This window comes from Gracilinanus agilis, chromosome 6 (genome assembly GCF_016433145.1).
Source record: "Gracilinanus agilis isolate LMUSP501 chromosome 6, AgileGrace, whole genome shotgun sequence".
In the NCBI taxonomy this organism is placed as follows: domain Eukaryota; kingdom Metazoa; phylum Chordata; class Mammalia; order Didelphimorphia; family Didelphidae; genus Gracilinanus; species Gracilinanus agilis.
In genome coordinates, this window is record NC_058135.1 from 53245702 (window position 1) to 53255050 (window position 9349).

At 41.5% G+C, this 9349-nt stretch overlaps 1 pseudogene; it reads left to right on the plus strand.

Moving 5' to 3' along the window:
• The first annotated feature begins 6411 nt into the window (after positions 1–6411).
• On the plus strand, positions 6412–8787 carry LOC123251894 (annotated as a pseudogene).
• The last annotated feature ends 562 nt before the right edge of the window (positions 8788–9349 follow it).

Here is a 9349-nt window from a genome sequence, read left to right on the forward strand (position 1 = left end):
ACTTAGGACCCCAAAAAGCTAAAGGACATGCACGAACTTTCCTGAGTGTCTCCGCAAGTGAAGGCAGTGTCCTAGGCGCGGACAAGGATTTCGAGCGCAGGCTTGGACCGAGAGTGCAGAAGGGAACACGCAGTGGGAGCACGGCAATGGGAGCAGCGCCCTGAGACTGCTGAAGGAGCCTCGGGCAGTGGGGCAGACCAGGGACAACCAGGAGGCTCGACCCCAAGAACAATGGAACTTGATACCTCAGAAGCCTAGACAGACCTGTGTGTGAGGATAAAGCTGAGAAGGCGCTGGGCTAACAACAATGGCAAGCCAAAATCGGGAACCCCGGAAGAGAAAGACTATCAAGAAGAACTCTGGAACAATTTTTCCACAGAGAAAATCCAGACAACAGAGGGGAGCAAACAAGAAATCATATCCAAACCTTCCCAAAATAATGAAAACTAGTCACAAGCTATTGAAGAGTTCAAATCTGAGATGATGAAAAAAAAGGAAGAGATCTGGCAAGAAAATAACAGTTTAAAAGGCAGAATTTCACAATTGGAAAGTGAGGCACGTCAACTGAAGACCAGAAATGACCACATTGAAAAGGAAAACCAAAAGATTATAACCGAAAACCAGTCCCTAAAGGCTAGGATTGAGCAATTAGAAGCTAATGATTTCTCAAGACAGCAAGAATAAATAAAACAAAGTCAAAAGACTGATAAAATAGAAGGAAACATAAAATATCTCAATGAGAAAGTGACAGATCAAGAAAACAGGGCTAGAAGAGACAATTTGAGAATCACTGGTCTTCCAGAAAAAGCAGAAATTAATAGAAACTTGGACTCCATACTAAAAGAAATTATTCAGCAAAATTGCCCTGAACTTCTACAACAAGAGGGCAATGTAGACATTGAAAGACCCTCTACACTAGACCCAGAAAGGACAACACCCAGGAATATAATAGCCAAATTCGAAAGCTTCCAATTAAAAGAAAAAATCTTACAAGAAGCCAGAAAGAGACAATTCAAATATCAAGAAGCACCAATCAGGATCACACAGGATCTGGCAGCCTCCACACTAAAAGACCGCAAGGCTTGGAATATGATATTCAGAAAGGCAAGAGAGCTGGGCCTTCAGCCATGGATCAACTACCCATCAAAACTGACTATATACTTCCAGGGGAAAGTATGGGCATTCAACAAAATTGAAGATTTCCAAGTATTTGCACAGAAAAAACCAGGGCTAAATGGAAAGTTTGATATCCAACCACAAAAATCAAGAGAAACATGAAAAGATAAATAAGAAACAGAGGGGAAAGAAAGAAAACTCATAATTTTTTTAAATTTGACTCTTTAAGGGCTTCAATAAGATCTAATTATCTGAATTCCTATGTGGAGAAATGCTATGTATAATTCTCTGTAGTGAACTCTATTCAATATTATAGTATTCACTATCATAGCAATCAGAAGAATAATTCATAGGGAGAGGATGGAATACCAAATGGTCTAAGATGACATGGGGGGTGGGAAAGAGGGGTTGTGAATAGTAGGGGACATCAAGAGAAACTTCAGTGAATAAGAAAAATAGGATACTCTATTACACACGAAGAGGGCATGGGAAGAGGAGGGGACAAATACTATTATAAGAAGGAAAGGAAGAGAGCATTAAGAGGTAATATTTAAACCTTACTCTCAGTGTTATCAACTTGGAGAGGGAAGAGTAGCTACATTATCCATTGGGATAAAAAACTCTATCTAACCCTACTGAGAAAGTCAGAAGGGATAAACCAAGGGGAGCAGGGGAGTAGGGAGGTCAAAAAAGGGAAGGGAGAAGAAGGAGGAGGGAATTCATTAGGCCTTTAAAAATAAAAAGAGGGGAATAACAAGGGAGGGGGTAGAAAGAGAAGCTAATCAAGGGAGGGGATAAGGGATACCGGCTCAAAGCAAACCACTGGTTTAAAAGAAAATAGTGTAAGAAGAAGGGGTGGGACTAGGGGAGGATACAAAAATGTCAGTGAATGCACAACTGATAATTATAACTCTGAATGTGAATGGGATGAACTCACTCATAAAACGGAAGCAAATAGCAGAGTGAATAAGAAACCAAAATCCTACCATATGTTGTCTACAAGTAACACATATGAGGCAGGTGGACATACACAAGTTTAAGGTTAAGGGCTTGAGCAAAATCTTTTGGGCGTCAAATGAGAAAAAGAAGGAAGGAGTGGCTATTATGATTTCTGACAAAGCCAAAGTAAAAATAGATATGATTAAAAAAGACAGGGAAGGTCATCACATCCTGATTAAAGGCAGTATAAACAATGAGGAAATAACACTACTCAATATGTATGCACCAAGTGGTATAGCATCCAAATTCATAAAGGAGAAACTGGTAGAGCTCAAGAAGGAAATAGATAGTAAAACCATAATAGTGGGAGATCTAAATATTCCTCTTTCAGATCTAGATAAATCAAACCAAAAAATAAGTAAGAAAGAGGTAAGAGAGGTGAATGAAGTCCTAGAAAAATTAGATTTAATTGATATGTGGAGAAAAATAAATAGGGACAAAAAGGAATACACCTTCTTTTCAGCTGCACATGGTACATTCACAAAGACTGACCATGTAATAGGACATAGAAACATTGCAAACAAATGTAAAAGAGCAGATATAATAAATGTAACCTTCTCAGATCATAATGCAATAAAAATAATAATTAGTAAGGGCACCTAGACAGGCAAATCAAAAACCAATTGGAAATTAAATAATATGATTCTCCAAAACCAGTTAGTCAAAGAAGAAATCATAGAAACAATCAACAATTTCATTGAAGGGAACGACAATGATGAGACATCCTACCAAACTCTGTGGGATGCAGCCAAGGCAGTACTCAGGGGGAAATTTATATCCTTGAGTGCATATATTAACAAATTAGGGAGGGCAGAAATTAATGAATTGGGTATTTAACTTAAAAAACTAAAAAGCGAGCAAATTAAAAATCCCCAGATGAAAATTAAATTAGAAATACTAAAAATCAAGGGAGAAATTAATAAAATTGAAAGTAAAAGACCTATTGAATTAATAAGTAAGACTAGAAGCTGATATTTTGAAAAAACAGATAAAATAAACAAAGTACTGGTCAATCTAATAAAAAAAAAGGAAAGAAGAAAACCAAATTGATATTATCAAAGATGAAAAGGGAGACCTCACCTCTAATGAAGGAGAAATTAAGGCAATCATTAAAAAGTATTTTGCCCAATTATATGGCAATAAATATAAGAATCTAGGACATATGAATGTATATTTACAAAAATATAAATTGCCTAGATTAACAGCAGAAGAAATAGAAGACCTAAATAATCCCATATCAGAAAAAGAAATTGAACAAGCCATCAAAGAACTCCCTAAGAAAAAATCACCAGGGCCTGATGGATTCACAAGTGAATTCTATCAGACATTCAAAGAGCAGATAATCCCAATACTATACACATTATTTGATATAATGAGCAAAGAAGGAGTCCTACCAAATTCCTTTTATGACACAAATATGGTACTGATTCCAAAGCCAGGTAGATCAAAAACAGAGAAAGAAAACTATAGACCAATCTCCCTAATGAACATAGATGCAAAAATCTTAAATAGAATACTAGCAAAGAGACTCCAGCAAGTAATTAAGAAGATCATCCACCATGATTAGGTGGGATTTATATCAGGAATGCAAGGATGGTTCAACATTAGGAAAACCATCTACATAATTGACCATATCAACAATCTAACAAACAAAAATCACATGATTATCTCAATAGATGCTGAAAAAGCCTTTGACAAAAGACAGCATCCATTCCTATTTAAAGCACTGAAAAGTACAGGAATAGAAGGACCTTTCCTAAAAATAATAAACAGTATATACCTAAAACCATCAACAAGCATTATATGCAATGGGGATAAATTAGAAGCCTTCCCAATAAGATCAGGAGTGAAACAAGGACGCCCATTATCAACTCTACTATTCAACATAGTACTAGAAACACTAGCAGTAGTAATTAGAGAAGAAAAAGAAATTGAAGGTATTAAAATAGGCAATGAGGAGACTAAGCTATCACTCTTTGCAGATGATATGATGGTCTACTTAAAAAATCCTAAAGAATCAACTAAGAAGCTTGTAGAAAGAATCAACAACTTTAGCAGAGTTGCAGAATACAAAATAAATGCACATAAATCATCAGCATTTTATATATTTCCAACACATCACAACAGCAAGAGGTAGAAAGAGAAACACCATTTAAAATCACCCTAGACAATATAAAATACTTGGGAATGTATCTACCAAAACAAACACAGCGATTATACAAAAACAACTACAAAACACTTTCCAAACAAATAAAACTGGATCTCAACTATTGGAAAGCCATTAATTGCTCATAGGTAGGACGAGCTAATATAATAAAAATGATCATTCTACCCAAATTAATTTACCTACTTAGCTCCATACCTATCAAACTACCAAAAAACTTCTTTACTGAATTAGGAAAAACTGTAACAAAGTTCATTTGGAAGAACAAAAGATTAAAAATATCAAGGGAAATAAAGAAAAAAATGTGAAGGAAAGTAGCCTAGCAGTACCAGATATTAAACTATAATATAGAGCAGCAGTCATCAAAACAATATGGTACTGGCTAAGAGATAGAAGGCAGGATCAGTGGAATAGACTTGGGGTTAATGACATCAGCAAGACAGTGTATGATAAACCCAAAGAGCCCAACTTTGGGGACATGAATCCACTATTTGACAAAAACTGCTGGGAAATTTGGAAAACAATATGGGAGAGATTAGGTTTAGATCAACATCTCACACCCTACACCATGATAAATTCAGAATGGGTGAATGACTTGAATATAAAGAAGGAAACTATAAATAAGTTAAGTGAACACAGAATAGTATACTTGTCAGATCTCTGGGAAAGGAAAGATTTTAAAACCAAGCAAGAGTGAGAGAAAATTACAAAATGTAAATTAAATGGTTTTGATTATATTAAACTAAAAAGCTTTTGTACAAACAAAAACAATGTAGTCAAGATCAGAAGGGAAACAACAAATTGGGAAAAAATCTTTATAACAAAAAACTCTGACAGGGGTCTAATTACTCAAATATACAAGGAGTTAAATCAATTGTATAAAAAATCAAGCCATTCTCCAATTGATAAATGGGCAAGAGACATGAATAGGCAATTTTCAGGCAAAGAAATTAAAAGTATCAATAAGCACATGAGAAAGTGTTCCAAATCTCTAATAATTAGAGAAATGCAAATCAAAACAACTAAAAGGTATCACCTCACACCTAGCCGATTGGCTAAAATGAAAGAAGGGGAGAGTAATGAATGCTGAAGGGGATGTGGCAAAATTGGGACATTGATGCATTGCTGGTGTAGTTTTGGACTGATCCAACCATTCTGGCTGGCAATTTGGAACTATACTCAAAGGGCTATAAAAGAATGCCTGCCCTTTGATCCAGCCATACCATTGTTGGGTTTGTACCCCAAAGAGATCATAGATAAACAGACTTATACAAAAATATTTATAGCTGTGCTTTTTGTGGTGGCAAAGAACTGGAAAAGGAGGGTATGTCCTTCAATTGGGGAATGGCAGAACAAACTGTGGTATATCCTGGTGATGGAATACTATTGTGCTAAAAGGAATAATAAACTAGAGGAGTTCCAGGTGAACTGGAAAGACCTCCAGGAACTGATGCAGAGTGAAAGGAGCAGAGCCAGAAGAACTCTATACACAGAGACTGATATACTGTGGTAAAATTGAATGTAATGGACCTCTGTACCAGCAGCAATACAATGACCCAGGACAATTCTGAGGGATTTATGGTAAAGACGCTACCCACATTCAGAGGAAGGACTGCAGGAGAGGAAACATTTAAGAAAAACAACTGCTTGAACGCATGGGTTGAGGTGGTCATGGTTGGGGATGTAGATTCAAAACTACCACACCAATGCAACTATCTACAATTTGGAAATAGGTCTTGATCAATGATACATGTTAAAACCAGTGGAAATGTGCATCGGCCATGGGTGGGGGGACAGCCTTGGGGTGAAGGGGAAAGTAGGAGCAGGAATCAGGTAACTATGTTAAAAATGAATATTAATAAATGTTTAAAATATTTTTAAAAATTTAACCCCTCACACTATTCTCACACTATTAAATATGTGTGTACGCATATATATCCCTTTCTTGTTGTCCATAAATATGTCTTCTGTCTCCATCTCCATCACTTGACCCTACCATATCCGTTATCAGCCTATCTTCTGTTCCCAATTAGATCCTTTAAAAAGCCATGTATTGGAACACTGAGGTGGCGGCTGCTGTGGGGTGCTCCTGCCCCAAACCCTATTCTTATCCCCCCGCCCCGTCTCAGTCCTGAACCCTGGCCGCCATGGCCGAACCAAGGAAAGAGGAGGAGGAAAAGGAAGAGGAAGGGGGTGCCAGGGGGCGCCCTGGTTCCGGGAAAGTGGAACCCCCCAATCCTGTGACTTCTGTGGTGGCCAAGAACCTGGCACTGCTGAAAGCCCGCTCCTTCGATGTGACCTTTGAGGTGGGAGATGAATATGAGATCATCGAGACCATCGGTACAGGAGCCTACGGAGTGGTCTCCTCTGCCTGCAGATGTCTCACTAGCCAGCAAGTAGCCATCAAGAAGATCCCCAATGCTTTTGATGTAGCAACCAATGCCAAGGGGACACTCCGGGAGCTGAAGACCCTTAAACACTTTAAGCATGACAATAACATTGCCATCAAGGACATTCTGAAGCCCACTGTGCCCTATGGGGAATTCAAATCTGTTTATGTTGTCCTGGACTTGATGGAGAATGACCTACACCAGATCATCCACTCCTCCCAGCCACTCACCTTGGAGCATGTACGATACTTCTTGTACCAGCTGCTCAGAGGACTTAAGTATATACACTCAGCCTAGGCGATCCACTGAGACCTCAAGCCCTCCAACCTGCTAGTAAATGAAAACTGTGAGCTAAAAATTGGTGACTTTGGCATGGCCAGGGGTCTTTGCACTTCTCCAGCTGAGCATCAGTACTTCATGATAATATGTTGCCACACGCTGGTATCGTGCCCCTGAGCTCATGCTCTCCTTGCACGAGTATACACAGGCCATTGACTTGTGGTCTGTGGGATGCATCTTTGGAGAGATGCTGGCTCAACGACAGCTCTTTCCAGGCAAGAACTATGTCCACCAGCTTCAGCTGATCATGACAGTGTTGGGGATTCCATCCCCATCTGTGATCCAGGCTGTAGGGGCTGAGCAGGTAAGTGCCTACATCCAGAGCTTGCCTACATCCAGAGCTTGCCTCCATGCCAACCAGTGCCCTGGGAGACAGAGTATCCAGGTGCTGACCGGCAAGCACTGTCCCTTCTGGACTCCATGCCCCTTCTGGACTCAGATCTCAGCAGCAGCTGCCCTATGCCACCCCTTCTTAGCCAAGTACCATGACCCTGATGATGAGCCAGATTGTGCCCCACCTTTTGACTTTGCCTTTGACTGGGAGGCCTTGACCCATGAACGAATAAAAGAGGCCATTGTGGCCGAGATTGGTGATTTCCATGCCGATTTCCATGCCCAATGTGAAGGGATTCGCCAGCAGATCCGTTTCCAGCCCTTATTGCAGCCTGTGGCTGGGGAACAGTGCTGCCCTGATGTGGAGATGCCTAGACCCCAGGACCCAGTTCAGATTGTGCCATGGAGTCACCACCTCCAGCCCAACCTCCCCCTGGACCTGCATCCAACACCATTGACTTGACATCCTCTCAGCCTCCTTTACCCACTGGAGAGCCAGCCCCACCAAAAAAAGAAAGGGCCATCTCAGACAATACCAAAGTTGATCTCAAGGCTGCCTTGCTCAAGTCCTTAAGGAACCGGCTTAAAGATGGTCCCAGTGCACCCCTGGAAGCCCTGGAGCCACGAAAGCCAGTAACAGCCCAAGAGCGACAGAGGGAGCAGGAAGAAAAAAGGAGACGGCAGCAGGAGGGAGCCAAGGAAAGAGAGAAACTACAGAAGGAGAAAGAACGCATAGAAAGGGGTGTGGGGGCGGGGGGTGGTCCTTCTGGTGATCCCCTGGCTGGGCTAGTACTAAGTGACAATGACCGGAGCTTATTAGAACACTGGACTCGAATGGCCGAGCCTCCAGCTCCACCTCCTGGACCAGCAGCATCTACCCTGTTACCTCCTGCTCGTCCTCCTGCACCCACCCCCCCAACTTACTGGACCCTCTCCACTCCCAGCTACTATCTCATCTGGTCTCCAGGCCCCAGTTACACCCCTCCCAGTCCCCCAACCATTAGTCCCACCTCCTAGCCTTCCTGGTCCTACACCTGCAGGAACCATGCCTTACTTTCCGCCTGGCCCACCCCCATCAGATCTAGGGGGATCCCATCAGGCTCCCACTTCAGAGTCACCTGATGTGAACCTCGTGGCCCAACAGCTATCTAAGTCACAGGTGGATGATCTGCTGCCTCCTGTTTTCTCGGGAACCCCAAAGGGCAGTGGGGCTGGCTATGGAGTTGGCTTTGATTTGGAGGAGTTCCTTAATCAATCTTTTGATATGGGTATGGCTGATGGTTCCCATGACAGCCAAACAGACTCAGCCCCTCTGTCAGCCTCTCTGCTTACTGATTGGCTAGAAGGGCATGAATGAACCCAGCTGACATTGAGTCCCTTCTAAGTGAAATTCGGATGGACTCTCCTATGCTTCTGGCTGACCCCTCTGACCTTCAGGAGCCCTGAGGACCAGGCTTTAAAAAACCAGGCTTGCACTGGGTTCAGGGGGACAGCACCCTTCAGTTTAGGTCAAGGGCAAGGTCTAGAAAGAAAGCCCCAAAAGATTGAGAATCCATATTGTGGTGGGGAGAATTGGAGCACTGACTTTTTTTCTCTGGGTTCATCTCAAACTCACCGTGCAACCTTAGGTGGAAGCCTCAGTAGCTACAAAACTCTTAAGGGAAATTAGGAGGGTCCAGGAAGTTCTATTGCCTATGCCTTCTCAGAGCTGCCACTTCCAGTATTGAATTTTTTTTAACTTTTATTTTTTACATTCCTGTTGTCATGGGACCAGTGAACTATAAGATTGATCCTTAAAAAAAAAGCCATGTATTGGGGGACAGCTGGGTAGCTCAGTGGAGTGAGAGCCAGGCCTAGAGACAAGAGGTCCTAGGTTCAAATCTGACCTCAGACACTTCCCAGCTGTGTGACCCTGGGCAAGTCACTTAACCCCCATTGCCTACCCTTACCACTCTTCTGCCTTGGAACCAATGCACAGTATTGACTCCAAGATGGAAGGTAAGGGTTT